The 16,788-nt window shown below is 40.9% G+C and overlaps 1 long non-coding RNA gene and 4 other non-coding genes across 5 annotated transcripts; 4 read left to right on the forward strand and 1 right to left on the reverse strand.

Moving 5' to 3' along the window:
* The first annotated feature begins 3,084 nt into the window (after positions 1 to 3,084).
* On the forward strand, positions 3,085 to 3,166 carry trnal-aag (transfer RNA leucine (anticodon AAG)). Its single transcript has one exon. It is a non-coding gene; the product is annotated as a tRNA-Leu (tRNA).
* Positions 3,167 to 4,491: 1,325 nt separating this feature from the next.
* trnal-aag (transfer RNA leucine (anticodon AAG)) lies at positions 4,492 to 4,573 on the forward strand. The gene has a single exon. It is a non-coding gene; the product is annotated as a tRNA-Leu (tRNA).
* A 1,356-nt stretch (positions 4,574 to 5,929) lies between these two features.
* On the reverse strand, positions 5,930 to 8,823 carry LOC129154878 (uncharacterized). The gene is made up of 3 exons (XR_008560063.2): positions 8,090 to 8,823; positions 7,952 to 8,012; positions 5,930 to 7,012 (listed from the first exon to the last, which is right to left on the reverse strand). It is a non-coding gene; the product is annotated as an uncharacterized lncRNA (long non-coding RNA).
* Positions 8,824 to 10,760: 1,937 nt separating this feature from the next.
* On the forward strand, positions 10,761 to 10,842 carry trnal-aag (transfer RNA leucine (anticodon AAG)). The gene has a single exon. It is a non-coding gene; the product is annotated as a tRNA-Leu (tRNA).
* A 1,325-nt stretch (positions 10,843 to 12,167) lies between these two features.
* Positions 12,168 to 12,249, forward strand: trnal-aag (transfer RNA leucine (anticodon AAG)). Its single transcript has one exon. It is a non-coding gene; the product is annotated as a tRNA-Leu (tRNA).
* The last annotated feature ends 4,539 nt before the right edge of the window (positions 12,250 to 16,788 follow it).

A 16,788-nucleotide genomic window follows, 5' to 3' on the forward strand; every position in this document is an offset into this window, starting at 1 on the left:
AAAAAGCATATTAACGATGCAAGTTGTAAAAAAGATCAGTTGCTTAGTATTCTGATTTAATGAAAATAGAGAAATGACTGAAAAACTTGCTTTGAAAAAAAAAGTGCTCTGTCTGGAACGGTCTTAATTTTCTAATCTTGGCAAAGTAAGAATTTCATTGTGCAGAAAGTGTGTTTTTCTAGCTGTGCATATGACAAAAGGTTGAATCTTGAATCTTCCCACATCCCATTTCGACAACCTAGGGGGTTGTGTACAATAATACTTGTTTGAACAATACCTGATGCTGCACAGACTCATTCAGTATGGCAGGACTTCTTAGGAGGGACCACTTCCAGGTCCTGAAATAAATGAAGGAATTATGCTTTAGTCTGCAAGCAACAGTTAAACTACAAGAATTAATCAAATTGTCTCTCACCTGTTTTACTCTTTCCTCTCTCCGTCTTTTCCGTGCCTGCACTCTGTCTTCCTCAGACCTTGGTGATACAATGACAACATTAATTCACTATGAAAACATTCATGTTATTCTGTTGACACTTGAATGAGCAAAACGTTTATATAATTACACACATCAGATTAGCACTCTAACCATAATAATAAAGCCCATCAGGTGTAGAACTCAGATACGAACATAAAAAGCTTAAAAAACTAACATATTTCCCCCTGTAAAATATATTTCCACCAAAAAGTAATCATGACCACACAACATATCTCCCCAAATCTATAAAAGTGTTCCTACAGGTTTCTTCAACTTAAATTTAAGTCTAAGATCTTTCTAAAGCCATATGGAAAATTAATACCTATTTCACGGCACTATCAGCAAAAAAGTAAATAAATAAAATAAAATTATTGAACTAATTTCATTTATTTATCTATACAACTTTACCAATATATTTTGACAAAACACTGGGTGGGCACTTGGTAGAAGATCGGTTATATTTTTAAACAAATGGTTAAAAATATAACCGATCTGGTTGGACATTAGAACCTTAATAATTTTTGTTGCCTATATTTTAGTTTAATTTTAAGACATTTTTTTTTATTATTGCTAATTTTATTACCCTAATTTCTTGCAGTATTTCTATTGTATAAAAGCAACAGTGCAAACAGTAAAGACACAAAATTGAAATAAATGTCTAAAAATAGCTTCTCTTGGTGTCATCACTTGTTTGGAATATTTTGATGAACTTCAGAAGAAAAATGCAGTACAGAAAACTTACATCCAACACAAATTTTAAGACCCAGATGCCAAAATTGAAGGGTTTCTCCAGTCTTTTAAAGGTATTACTTCCAAATTCATAAATTCAATGCTTTTAAGACTCCGTGGGAACCCTGTAAACATTTCTCCTCAAAAGTAAGTCGCCCCGCATGTGTAAAATAGGCTATATGTATCATCTAAAACTCATAATGGGAAAAAAACTTTAATTTCCAAGTTTATAAAACGTTCGCCCAACATTGGTCCTCGATATTGTTAAAACAGAGAAAGAAAAATCCTAGCTTACCTCCATTTTGGCAGCTACTTCCCTCTGTCCCGGCTACAGCATTGCACACACACATAGCATAGCGGTTTCCTGGTTCCATTGAGAGGGGCAGGACGCAGGAGTCAAATAGTTGTCTCCGCCCACCTCTAAACGTTTGACCCCGCCCACATTTAGCCCCGCCCCGATCTCCGGGATGCAGTCAGGGGTAGTTGGTCTAAGGCGCTGGATTAAGGTTCCAGTCTCTAAGGAGGCGTGGGTTCAAATCCCACCTCTGCCATAAACACAACTATGGAAGCATAGATTTCAGTGCACGTGGTACAGTCAATCGATTGAAACACACAGCAATATGTTCAGCAGTGCTTCGATGAGTACGCCTTTGTTCTTGAGATGTTGTATTCTATTTCAACTTTTGGAGACGCTTCAACTGTAGTCAACCTTTAAACCTTCTGTCAGTACTGGCACATTTTTAAAGGTTGCAGATAGGACCATTTGAGAAAACAGAATTGCCAAGCAGAGTGGCGCAGCGGTAGCGTGCTGGGCCCATAACCCAGAGGTCGATGGATCGAAACCATCCTCTGCTAACAAACCACAGGACTTCTAGAGCAATTCCAGTTCTTTAATGAATCTCCTTAAAATTTAATGCAACCCAAACTGCAGAATCCTGCCTCAGATAAAAACACAATTGCAACTGGACCAGTTTAAAAAAGAAGCTAACAATCTTAGAGAAACTAAAGCCCCCTTCAGACAGGCTTTGAAAAACGGAAATTTTCAGGACTCTATCTGTAAGACCTTTGTGTCTGAATACAAACATCCGATAATGTTTTCTGTAATTAAACCAGACAACGCCCCTAGTAACAGGTCTGGACTGGTCACGAACAAGGTGGCTGCTTCAGACTGGTGAGGTCGAGTTCCGGACAGGGAGGAGGAGGAGGGGACCGGGGGACACTGTGCACACCTAAGATAGCTTGCTCCTGTAGCATGCGGCGAACCATGGCAGCTCGCCTCCTATGGTACCGTCTAGACGCGCGACGGAGCACTTCACACCGCTTCCGTGATTCCTTTAACCATTGAGCTTCATCACCCAGGTCTCTCATGAGTCTATGTTTGCACAGACTTATGCGTAACATAAGTTCGATCAGTGAGAATAATTCTATCTCTTCGTCTGCCATGTTTGACTGAATGGCTTTGTTTGGGTAAAATGACGCATGTACACCCGCCACACAATGTTTACGCAATATCTGAATACAGCCCCCCCCCCCCTCAAACATCTCGAACCTTTCCCTGCTGTGTGAAGGCAGCCGAAAGGACAATTTCCCGTACAAAAGTGGTGTGTCTGAAAACACAGTTCTGGTTAAAAACCGGACTGAATTGTCCACACATATTCCAGAATGCCAATCTGAAAAGGGTTTATGTGAGTCAAGATGCATTACCATTAAATCTCACTACAATTACCTGACTTGATGTTTGCAGAGTATTTATCAATTTAAATGACATGTTAACACGTGACAAGTATTTCTGTGGTACAGCTAACTTGTTATTGGAGGCAAAATGTCCACCCACCTTCAGAGGTCAGTTAATGACAAAGGCATTCAAGGGTTTTCTTTGTGGTAGAGTGGCCGAGTGGTCTAAGGCGCTGGATTAAGGTTCCAGTCTCTAAGGAGGCGTGGGTTTAAATCCCACCTCTGCCATAAACACAACTATGGAAGCATAGTTTTCAGTGCACGTGGTACAGTCAATCGATTGAAACACACAACAATATGTTCAGCAGTGCTTCGATGAGTACGCCGTTGTTCTTGAGATGTTGTATTCTATTTCAACTTTTGGAGACGCTTCAACTGTAGTCAACCTTAAAACCTTCTGTCAGTACTGGCACATTTTTAAAGGTTGCAGATAGGACCATTTGAGAAAATAGAATTGACAAGCAGAGTGGCGCAGCGGTAGCGTGCTGGGCCCATAACCCAGAGGTCGATGGATCGAAACCATCCTCTGCTAACAAACCAAAGGACTTCTAGAGCAATACCAGTTCTTTAATGAATCTCCTTAAAATTTAATGCAACCCAAACTGCAGAATCCTGCCTCAGATAAAAACACAATTGCAACTGGACCAGTTTAAAAAAGAAGCTAACGATCTTAGAGAAACTAAAGACCCCTTCAGACAGGCTTTGAAAAACGTAAATTTTCAGGACTCTATCTGTAAGACCTTTGTGTCTGAATACAAACATCCGATAATGTTTTCCGTAATTAAACCGGACAACCCCCCTAGTAACAGGTCTGGACTGGTCACGAACAAGGTGGCTGCTTCAGACTGGTGAGGTCGAGTTCCGGACAGGGAGGAGGAGGAGGGGACCGGGGGACACTGTGCACACCTAAGATATCTTGCTCCTGTAGCATGCGGGGAACCATGGCAGCTCGCCTCCTATGGTACCGTCTAGAATCGTGACGGAGCACTTCACACCGCTTCCGTGATTCCTTTAACCATTGAGCTTCATCATCCAGGTCTCTCATGAGTCTATGTTTGCGCAGACTAATGCTTAACATAAGTCCGATCAGTGAGAAGAATTCTATCTCTTCGTCTGCCATGTTTGACTGAATGGCTTTGTTTGGGTAAAATGACGCATGTACACCCGCCACACAATGTTTACGCAATATCTGAATACAGCCCCCCCCTCAAACATCTCGAACCTTTCCCTGCTGTATGAAGGCAGCCGAAAGGACAATTTCCAGTACAAAAGTGGTGTGTCTGAAAACACAGTTCTGGTTAAAAACCGGACTGAATTGTCCACACATATTCCAGAATGGCAATCTGAAAAGGGTTTATGTGAGTCAAGATGCATTACCATTAAATCTCACTACAATTACCTGACTTGATGTTTGCAGAGTATTTATCAATTTAAATGACATGTTAACACGTGACAAGTATTTCTGTGGTACAGCTAACTTGTTATTGGAGGCAAAATGTCCACCCACCTTCAGAGGTCAGTTAATGACAAAGGCATTCAAGGGTTTTCTTTGTGGTAGAGTGGCCGAGTGGTCTAAGGCGCTGGATTAAGGTTCCAGTCTCTAAGGAGGCGTGGGTTCAAATCCCACCTCTGCCATAAACACAACTATAGAGCATAGATTTCAGTGCACGTGGTACAGTCAATCGATTGAAACACACAGCAATATGTTCAGCAGTGCTTCGATGAGTACACCTTTATTCTTGAGATGTTGCATTCTATTTCAACTTTTGGAGATGCTTCAACTGTAGTCAACCTTTAAACCTTCTTTCAGTACTGGCACAGTTTTAAAGGTTGCAGATAGGACCATTTGAGAAAGGAGAATTGCCAAGCAGAGTGGTGCAGCGGAAGCGTGCTGGGCCCATAACCCAGAGGTCGATGGATCGAAACCATCCTCTGCTAACAAACCAAAGGACTTCTAGAGCAATTCCAGTTCTTTAATGAATCTCCTTAAAATTTAATGCAACCCAAACTGCAGAATCCTGCCTCAGATAAAAACACAATTGCAACTGGACCAGTTTAAAAAAGAAGCTAACGATCTTAGAGAAACTAAAGACCCCTTCAGACAGGCTTTGAAAAACGGAAATTTTCAGGACTCTATCTGTAAGACCTTTGTGTCTGAATACAAACATCCGATAATGTTTTCCGTAATTAAACCGGACAACCCCCCTAGTAACAGGTCTGGACTGGTCACGAACAAGGTGGCTGCTTCAGACTGGTGAGGTCGAGTTCTGGACAGGGAGGAGGAGGAGGGGACCGGGGGACACTGTGCACACCTAAGATAGCTTGCTCCTGTAGCATGCGGGGAACCATGGCAGCTCGCCTCCTATGGTACCGTCTAGAATCGTGACGGAGCACTTCACACCGCTTCCGTGATTCCTTTAACCATTGAGCTTCATCATCCAGGTCTCTCATGAGTCTATGTTTGCACAGACTTATGCTTAACATAAGTTCGATCAGTGAGAATAATTCTATCTCTTCGTCTGCCATGTTTGACTGAATGGCTTTGTTTGGGTAAAATGACGCATGTACACCCGCCACACAATGTTTACGCAATATCTGAATACAGCCCCCCCCCTCAAACATCTCGAACCTTACCCTGCTGTGTGAAGGCAGCCGAAAGGACAATTTCCAGTACAAAAGTGGTGTGTCTGAAAACACAGTTCTGGTTAAAAACCGGACTGAATTGTCCACACATATTCCAGAATGGCAATCTGAAAAGGGTTTATGTGAGTCAAGATGCATTACCATTAAATCTCACTACAATTACCTGACTTGATGTTTGCAGAGTATTTATCGATTTAAATGACATGTTAACACGTGACAAGTATTTCTGTGGTACAGCTAACTTGTTATTGGAGGCAAAATGTCCACCCACCTTCAGAGGTCAGTTAATGACAAAGGCATTCAAGGGTTTTCTTTGTGGTAGAGTGGCCGAGTGGTCTAAGGGAGTAGCCCCTGGCTGCATCCCGGAGATCGGGGCGGGGCTAAATGTGGGCGGGGTTAAACGTTTAGAGGTGGGTGGAGACAACTATTTGACTCCTGCCCCTCTCTCAATGGAACCAGGAAACTGCGAGTAGCCCGTTTCTAAGGATTAGAAAGCCCTAAAAACCCACAAAACCCATGTAAAGCATAACATTGGTAATCAAATGACTTTTTTGCTGGATGTCATTATAATTTTAAAGAGCAGATAATTACAGGCGCCATTTTTGATCCAATCTGTTCTGATATTTTTATTCTTTTTTCTACTTTTGTATGGTATGTGTATTTATAGCACATAGCCAGGTATTTGTGTCTTTTAGCTATACTTTTGGTACCTCTATAAAAGGTTCAAGCATTTAATAGACTATTCTTTGAACCTGTCAAAACCATTTTAATAGTTGATTTTATCAATGCTGCCTGTATTTTAATAGTCATTTCCCAAGTGAGAGTAAAACAGTACAGACAGACACGGGTAAATTTGTTGTACACTCAGTTATATCAGCTACATTAAGAGGAACAGAGACTTAAATTGTGCTGATACTTCTTAAAACATGCCAGGGTTTGAGGCGGGGTGGTGAGACATTGTGTGAGACACCCAAGAATGCAGACTAAATTTTTCAAAAAAGGTAAATTTAATAGAGCAAACAACAGCCAACACAGGAATAAAAAAAAGTACAAACAAATGAACCAAAAAGCACACAAAAAACAAGAGAACCTCCAAAAAAACAATGTGAGGAGGAAAAAGAATGCAAAAACTGTGACACCGCTGTACTATGGCATTTCAAAACCAGAAAACACCTTCATCTTCCTTTTTTCCTCAATTTCTCTGCAGAACTCCTCATAGTCTGACTGAAAACTAAACATGAACAGGAACGGTTCCCTGCAATCGTTCATCTCCTCTTCATCCAGGCCATCACAGAAGCATGACCTCTCCACTGCCCTCCGGCAAGCTTCCCTGTCCATGGTGATGACCTGGGGAAGGGAAAGGCTTCCTTTGAAGGACCTTGTGGTACACCACCTTGCTGCCTCAAAGGTGTCCTCAAGCAGAGAATTCTCCTAATCAAAAATAAAGACAATATTAAAATTACTGCTGTCAAGAGATTAAAAACATATTTTACATTAATTATGTATGATCTGAAAGTAATCTAATCTTTCAATTTAATCTAATAACTGTACATAATATAAGCCTTATTTTCAATGCTAACAGCTAGCCAAACAGCTGATGCTGTGGTCTTTCCAAACTGCAGCACGGAGGTGCGTCTGATACAGGAGAGAAGCTGTCAGCAGCCTTGATGCTCAGTGACACACCCATTACATCCAAATGGTAACAATAACTTTGGAAAAAGTTGCAAGAAGGGTGAAAAAAACAGAGTAAAGATAACAAGGTCGCTGAAATAAACACTGCTGCAGCTAATCTCTCACTGGTCTTGTCACTGTAACGTCAACCCTTCAACTTATGAGTTTACATGAACCCTTCAAGAACAGGAAAAGAAATTGGTTTATTTAAAAGTCCCATAAAGAAGCAGTAGATTAAAAATGATAAACATAATAAAAATATACAACACGTTAATCATGGCTGTAAAAAATTAATTGCAAGTAATGGAATTATTTGACACCTCTAATTAAAATGGAGGTTGGAGAAGAAACAATGACACAAGAAAAGTCCAGTTCCAGCAAGTTCTCAGCCTCTGCTAGAAGGGAAAAAGATTGTGGTTCATAAAAAGCATATTAACGATGCAAGTTGTAAAAAAGATCAGTTGCTTAGTATTCTGATTTAATGAAAATAGAGAAATGACTGAAAAACTTGCTTTGAAAAAAAAAGTGCTCTGTCTGGAACGGTCTTAATTTTCTAATCTTGGCAAAGTAAGAATTTCATTGTGCAGAAAGTGTGTTTTTCTAGCTGTGCATATGACAAAAGGTTGAATCTTGAATCTTCCCACATCCCATTTCGACAACCTAGGGGGTTGTGTACAATAATACTTGTTTGAACAATACCTGATGCTGCACAGACTCATTCAGTATGGCAGGACTTCTTAGGAGGGACCACTTCCAGGCCCTGAAATAAATGAAGGAATTATGCTTTAGTCTGCAAGCAACAGTTAAACTACAAGAATTAATCAAATTGTCTCTCACCTGTTTTACTCTTTCCTCTCTCCGTCTTTTCCGTGCCTGCACTCTGTCTTCCTCAGACCTTGGTGATACAATGACAACATTAATTCACTATGAAAACATTCATGTTATTCTGTTGACACTTGAATGAGCAAAACGTTTATATAATTACACACATCAGATTAGCACTCTAACCATAATAATAAAGCCCAATCAGGTGTAGAACTCAGATACGAACATAAAAAGCTTAAAAAACTAACATATTTCCCCCTGTAAAATATATTTCCACCAAAAAGTAATCATGACCACACAACATATCTCCCCAAATCTATAAAAGTGTTCCTACAGGTTTCTTCAACTTAAATTTAAGTCTAAGATCTTTCTAAAGCCATATGGAAAATTAATACCTATTTCACGGCACTATCAGCAAAAAAGTAAATAAATAAAATAAAATTATTGAACTAATTTCATTTATTTATCTATACAACTTTACCAATATATTTTGACAAAACACTGGGTGGGCACTTGGTAGAAGATCGGTTATATTTTTAAACAAATGGTTAAAAATATAACCGATCTGGTTGGACATTAGAACCTTAATAATTTTTGTTGCCTATATTTTAGTTTAATTTTAAGACATTTTTTTTTATTATTGCTAATTTTATTACCCTAATTTCTTGCAGTATTTCTATTGTATAAAAGCAACAGTGCAAACAGTAAAGACACAAAATTGAAATAAATGTCTAAAAATAGTGCTTCTCTTGGAGTCATCACTTGTTTGGAATATTTTGATGAACTTCAGAAGAAAAATGCAGTACAGAAAACTTACATCCAACACAAATTTTAAGACCCAGATGCCAAAATTGAAGGGTTTCTCCAGTCTTTTAAAGGTATTACTTCCAAATTCATAAATTCAATGCTTTTAAGACTCCGTGGGAACCCTGTAAACATTTCTCCTCAAAAGTAAGTCGCCCCGCATGTGTAAAATAGGCTATATGTATCATCTAAAACTCATAATGGGAAAAAAACTTTAATTTCCAAGTTTATAAAACGTTCGCCCAACATTGGTCCTCGATATTGTTAAAACAGAGAAAGAAAAATCCTAGCTTACCTCCATTTTGGCAGCTACTTCCCTCTGTCCCGGCTACAGCATTGCACACACACATAGCATAGCGGTTTCCTGGTTCCATTGAGAGGGGCAGGACGCAGGAGTCAAATAGTTGTCTCCGCCCACCTCTAAACGTTTGACCCCGCCCACATTTAGCCCCGCCCCGATCTCCGGGATGCAGTCAGGGGTAGTTGGTCTAAGGCGCTGGATTAAGGTTCCAGTCTCTAAGGAGGCGTGGGTTCAAATCCCACCTCTGCCATAAACACAACTATGGAAGCATAGATTTCAGTGCACGTGGTACAGTCAATCGATTGAAACACACAGCAATATGTTCAGCAGTGCTTCGATGAGTACGCCTTTGTTCTTGAGATGTTGTATTCTATTTCAACTTTTGGAGACGCTTCAACTGTAGTCAACCTTTAAACCTTCTGTCAGTACTGGCACATTTTTAAAGGTTGCAGATAGGACCATTTGAGAAAACAGAATTGCCAAGCAGAGTGGCGCAGCGGTAGCGTGCTGGGCCCATAACCCAGAGGTCGATGGATCGAAACCATCCTCTGCTAACAAACCACAGGACTTCTAGAGCAATTCCAGTTCTTTAATGAATCTCCTTAAAATTTAATGCAACCCAAACTGCAGAATCCTGCCTCAGATAAAAACACAATTGCAACTGGACCAGTTTAAAAAAGAAGCTAACAATCTTAGAGAAACTAAAGCCCCCTTCAGACAGGCTTTGAAAAACGGAAATTTTCAGGACTCTATCTGTAAGACCTTTGTGTCTGAATACAAACATCCGATAATGTTTTCTGTAATTAAACCAGACAACGCCCCTAGTAACAGGTCTGGACTGGTCACGAACAAGGTGGCTGCTTCAGACTGGTGAGGTCGAGTTCCGGACAGGGAGGAGGAGGAGGGGACCGGGGGACACTGTGCACACCTAAGATAGCTTGCTCCTGTAGCATGCGGCGAACCATGGCAGCTCGCCTCCTATGGTACCGTCTAGACGCGCGACGGAGAACTTCACACCGCTTCCGTGATTCCTTTAACCATTGAGCTTCATCACCCAGGTCTCTCATGAGTCTATGTTTGCACAGACTTATGCGTAACATAAGTTCGATCAGTGAGAATAATTCTATCTCTTCGTCTGCCATGTTTGACTGAATGGCTTTGTTTGGGTAAAATGACGCATGTACACCCGCCACACAATGTTTACGCAATATCTGAATACAGCCCCCCCCCCCTCAAACATCTCGAACCTTTCCCTGCTGTGTGAAGGCAGCCGAAAGGACAATTTCCCGTACAAAAGTGGTGTGTCTGAAAACACAGTTCTGGTTAAAAACCGGACTGAATTGTCCACACATATTCCAGAATGCCAATCTGAAAAGGGTTTATGTGAGTCAAGATGCATTACCATTAAATCTCACTACAATTACCTGACTTGATGTTTGCAGAGTATTTATCAATTTAAATGACATGTTAACACGTGACAAGTATTTCTGTGGTACAGCTAACTTGTTATTGGAGGCAAAATGTCCACCCACCTTCAGAGGTCAGTTAATGACAAAGGCATTCAAGGGTTTTCTTTGTGGTAGAGTGGCCGAGTGGTCTAAGGCGCTGGATTAAGGTTCCAGTCTCTAAGGAGGCGTGGGTTTAAATCCCACCTCTGCCATAAACACAACTATGGAAGCATAGTTTTCAGTGCACGTGGTACAGTCAATCGATTGAAACACACAACAATATGTTCAGCAGTGCTTCGATGAGTACGCCGTTGTTCTTGAGATGTTGTATTCTATTTCAACTTTTGGAGACGCTTCAACTGTAGTCAACCTTTAAACCTTCTGTCAGTACTGGCACATTTTTAAAGGTTGCAGATAGGACCATTTGAGAAAATAGAATTGACAAGCAGAGTGGCGCAGCGGTAGCGTGCTGGGCCCATAACCCAGAGGTCGATGGATCGAAACCATCCTCTGCTAACAAACCAAAGGACTTCTAGAGCAATACCAGTTCTTTAATGAATCTCCTTAAAATTTAATGCAACCCAAACTGCAGAATCCTGCCTCAGATAAAAACACAATTGCAACTGGACCAATTTAAAAAAGAAGCTAACGATCTTAGAGAAACTAAAGACCCCTTCAGACAGGCTTTGAAAAACGGAAATTTTCAGGACTCTATCTGTAAGACCTTTGTGTCTGAATACAAACATCCGATAATGTTTTCCGTAATTAAACCGGACAACCCCCCTAGTAACAGGTCTGGACTGGTCACGAACAAGGTGGCTGCTTCAGACTGGTGAGGTCGAGTTCCGGACAGGGAGGAGGAGGAGGGGACCGGGGGACACTGTGCACACCTAAGATATCTTGCTCCTGTAGCATGCGGGGAACCATGGCAGCTCGCCTCCTATGGTACCGTCTAGAATCGTGACGGAGCACTTCACACCGCTTCCGTGATTCCTTTAACCATTGAGCTTCATCATCCAGGTCTCTCATGAGTCTATGTTTGCGCAGACTAATGCTTAACATAAGTCCGATCAGTGAGAAGAATTCTATCTCTTCGTCTGCCATGTTTGACTGAATGGCTTTGTTTGGGTAAAATGACGCATGTACACCCGCCACACAATGTTTACGCAATATCTGAATACAGCCCCCCCCTCAAACATCTCGAACCTTTCCCTGCTGTATGAAGGCAGCCGAAAGGACAATTTCCAGTACAAAAGTGGTGTGTCTGAAAACACAGTTCTGGTTAAAAACCGGACTGAATTGTCCACACATATTCCAGAATGGCAATCTGAAAAGGGTTTATGTGAGTCAAGATGCATTACCATTAAATCTCACTACAATTACCTGACTTGATGTTTGCAGAGTATTTATCAATTTAAATGACATGTTAACACGTGACAAGTATTTCTGTGGTACAGCTAACTTGTTATTGGAGGCAAAATGTCCACCCACCTTCAGAGGTCAGTTAATGACAAAGGCATTCAAGGGTTTTCTTTGTGGTAGAGTGGCCGAGTGGTCTAAGGCGCTGGATTAAGGTTCCAGTCTCTAAGGAGGCGTGGGTTCAAATCCCACCTCTGCCATAAACACAACTATGGAAGCATAGATTTCAGTGCACGTGGTACAGTCAATCGATTGAAACACACAGCAATATGTTCAGCAGTGCTTCGATGAGTACACCTTTATTCTTGAGATGTTGCATTCTATTTCAACTTTTGGAGATGCTTCAACTGTAGTCAACCTTTAAACCTTCTTTCAGTACTGGCACATTTTTAAAGGTTGCAGATAGGACCATTTGAGAAAGGAGAATTGCCAAGCAGAGTGGTGCAGCGGAAGCGTGCTGGGCCCATAACCCAGAGGTCGATGGATCGAAACCATCCTCTGCTAACAAACCAAAGGACTTCTAGAGCAATTCCAGTTCTTTAATGAATCTCCTTAAAATTTAATGCAACCCAAACTGCAGAATCCTGCCTCAGATAAAAACACAATTGCAACTGGACCAGTTTAAAAAAGAAGCTAACGATCTTAGAGAAACTAAAGACCCCTTCAGACAGGCTTTGAAAAACGGAAATTTTCAGGACTCTATCTGTAAGACCTTTGTGTCTGAATACAAACATCCGATAATGTTTTCCGTAATTAAACCGGACAACCCCCCTAGTAACAGGTCTGGACTGGTCACGAACAAGGTGGCTGCTTCAGACTGGTGAGGTCGAGTTCTGGACAGGGAGGAGGAGGAGGGGACCGGGGGACACTGTGCACACCTAAGATAGCTTGCTCCTGTAGCATGCGGGGAACCATGGCAGCTCGCCTCCTATGGTACCGTCTAGAATCGTGACGGAGCACTTCACACCGCTTCCGTGATTCCTTTAACCATTGAGCTTCATCACCCAGGTCTCTCATGAGTCTATGTTTGCACAGACTTATGCTTAACATAAGTTCGATCAGTGAGAATAATTCTATCTCTTCGTCTGCCATGTTTGACTGAATGGCTTTGTTTGGGTAAAATGACGCATGTACACCCGCCACACAATGTTTACGCAATATCTGAATACAGCCCCCCCCCCTCAAACATCTCGAACCTTACCCTGCTGTGTGAAGGCAGCCGAAAGGACAATTTCCAGTACAAAAGTGGTGTGTCTGAAAACACAGTTCTGGTTAAAAACCGGACTGAATTGTCCACACATATTCCAGAATGGCAATCTGAAAAGGGTTTATGTGAGTCAAGATGCATTACCATTAAATCTCACTACAATTACCTGACTTGATGTTTGCAGAGTATTTATCAATTTAAAGGAGACATAACATGCTTTTAAGTTATTCCTTTTTACATCTAAATCATTCAGTTGGGGGTCTAAATACAGTGGAACTGCAGTTCTTTGGTCTGATTTCCTCATTATTGTTGCTCTACAGACCCTCATCTACCCCTGTTCTGAGGAGAGTCTTGAGAACGAGCCGTTTTTGGGTACTGTCTCTTTAAACTGGAGGAGGAGCTGTAAACTCCGCCCCCCTCCATAGTGCAGACCTGTACTCTCCTCCCCCAGTCGGACTTTGTAGTTCTATAGAGAAATCATTATTTAGCATAGCAGATTTAGCATAGCATATTAGCATTTTTAAAACATGTGGGGAGGGTAGTTCATCAAGCTGTTTCAAGGCTGCTAACTCTCTCATGCATTTGTCTGTAGTCACACACACACACCCGTCACTGCCGACGGAGGGACCAGCTAGCAGGCACGTGCGCGCGCGCGCGCACACACACACACACACAAGGAATGCTGCTTGCTTATTTATTTCTATAAAAAATGTTTTAAAAAATGATACAGCTCATTAAAACACCATTAAAAGAATACATTTTATTAAGATCTCTATCTATATATATACATACATATAATTATAAATAATTTTATAAGTAGTCTTATTTTATATTGGGTGTCTTAATGGCTGAAAATGGATAAAAAGCAGTTACATTTTAATTTAAAGATTTGAGATTCGAGTCAAAAATAAAGAACATTCCTCCAAATGTTCTTTAATGTGATCATTATAATTCTAATGCTTACAACTTTGTTTTTATTGTCTGCAATGCGTAGCCTATATCTTTATTAAATGTGTTTAGCTGAAAAGTGGTAATTCTCTCTAATGTGTACAGAGAGGTGGACATCAGTGCTGCAGTGAAATTCCCAGGATCAGTCTGCTTTGCTAACAAATATAGTTAAATCTTACCTGCATTCTAAATAAATACCGTTAGGTGAAAACATCAGTAGGCATTGAGTTATTGATACAATCCCTAACAGCCAGAATGGAAGAAGAGCATGCTGGGTCATCCTGGATCTGAGCCTGTTCTGTGTATTTACCTACAGGATGCAATAAATGTCTACAAGGCTGAGTTTGGACCATTACATCTAAAAGAAAACATACAATCAGTGATTTTTTTAAATTGTTTACATTAATATACAAATGTTCTAAGTATTAACCTCACAGCAAATAAGTAGAACAATATAATAAACAGGCTTTAGTAGTTAAACAGGCGTTGTGCACACAGGTGCTTTGTGTCTCGGTGCTGGTGTCTAGGTCTCAGAGTTCCTGTCCTCCTGCCGTCTTCTGTTGTCCTCAGGATACGGATTGATGTTTCCTGATGATGAGGGAGGGGCAGTATGTGGGCTTCAAACTGGTCCTGGATAACAGTGGGAGACCTCCGTTGTCTGAATACTGAGACCAGAGAGTTGGTGAGATGCAGATCTTCTCTACCTCATCTAGAAACGGAGTTGGTTCAGGGAAAACTTTTCCAAAGACCAGTTCCATGATGTCATCGCCATATTCTGCAATGATAGACGATAACTTTAATGACATATTTTGTTTACAAGCAGCTTTAGGAAAGTTGTTTCTTTAGCTTTCATGTTTATAGTCACGTTTGTGTTTGTTCACAAGTTCACTTTGCTGCAGTGACTTCATATTCCTACAAATGTAATAAAATAGTGACACTAAAATTATACAAATGATTCCTTATGAAAGGAAGCTCATTAGAGAGCAGTGCAGACATAATTACTACATGCTGCAGCTGTTTTTACAGGCTAGCTGCTGCTGAATTTGGGGAAAGTTATTCTGCACACATCCAGATCAGATGGTCGATTACAGAAAATAATGTAATTCAATAATTTCTAAACAGATTAAACAAGTAAAACATCAAATAAATCACTCTGCTGTCATCAGACGGAGTGATTCAGGGGGTGAGGTGTTCTTAATGATGAGGGTGGCTGAGGTGTGTCATCACTCACTTTGGTCTGGTCCAGACCATCTCTTTACTGGTGGGTCTCCTTCCTCAGTAGGTGACGTGAAATGCCAACATCTGAACGTTCTGTGTTCCTTAGAGGAGAAGAAAAGTAACATTAGCAAGCTGGCTAAATTATTTTTTACTAGCATCTCGGAGAAGCAGATCTTCACTTACCTAAACATCAGACCAGTTTGTCCCAGCTGAGCTCATCAGGGCTTTAGTCTGACAGCCTGTCAGTGAAACACGGCTCCAGTCTTCTGGATGTTGACTCTAAAAAGCAAAGGAGCATTTTTACTTTTGTTTTACAGCCGATTTTATCAGCTTTCCGACGCTCACGCTCATACAGACGGTGAGCTTTGCTGCGTCTGACTGATAAAGTTAGTTTTTATATCTGCAGTGAGACAAAAAACTAACCTCACTCCACTCAGAGATTGTTCTTTAAAACTATTAAATCCACTGTGTTGACGCACTTTAATGACTTTGTCACGCTGCATTTTAGCTGATATGGGACTTTATTTACTGGATGCTAAGATTACATCACACTCATGTAGAATAACACACAGGCTCTCTGCTGTTACAATCAGTGGGAGGTTATCATCTGGTGTAAAAGAAGGCGTTGATCAGAAATCACGTTTTATTCCACGAAAATCAGCCAAATCCACATTGATCTGGGTGCTAACTTTACTAGCATACTGTGCTAGCGATAGCAAGCCGGATGCTAACGCTTTAGTGCTGCTAATGCCCGTAAATCTAAAGTAAAGTTTGTCGACATTTTAGAGTGATATGAAGCTTACCGCTCTGCAGGTGTGTCCCGGTGCTGCCACATTCAGATGCAAATGACTCCTTTTAGATAGATGAAGCCCTCAGTACTTACTAGCCTGGAGACAGGAACGAACGAACCACGCGCGCGCGCGCACACACACACACACACACACACAAACACAAACACACTACTTTTTCTTCTGTGTTTTTTTAGCAGTAGTGTCATCAGCTCCTGGGTTTAAATACTGCCACACCACCCTTCCTTAAAACGAGGAACAGTTTTGAGCTGTGTGTGGCTAAAATAACCAGACATTCTGCATTTTTCCAATAGGACTACAAAAAATCTTAGCGAGAAGAAAAAATGGCGGATTGGCTCTGTGTTTAGCCGAGGGCCATTACCATATTTGGTAGTTATCCTGACTAAATTAATTACTGACGTAATGGATAATGTAAAAACTGAACGGGTGGACAAATATGCCCAAAACTTAATTATTAAATATCTAAATAGCAACTCCAGTGAATAATATAAGCCTTTTTGCTCACTTAGACACTTAAAATGTGAAACACACTGTGTTAATGGATAAAAAAGTGGGTT

Source organism: Nothobranchius furzeri, chromosome 4 (assembly GCF_043380555.1).
Source record: "Nothobranchius furzeri strain GRZ-AD chromosome 4, NfurGRZ-RIMD1, whole genome shotgun sequence".
Lineage (NCBI taxonomy): Eukaryota > Metazoa > Chordata > Actinopteri > Cyprinodontiformes > Nothobranchiidae > Nothobranchius > Nothobranchius furzeri.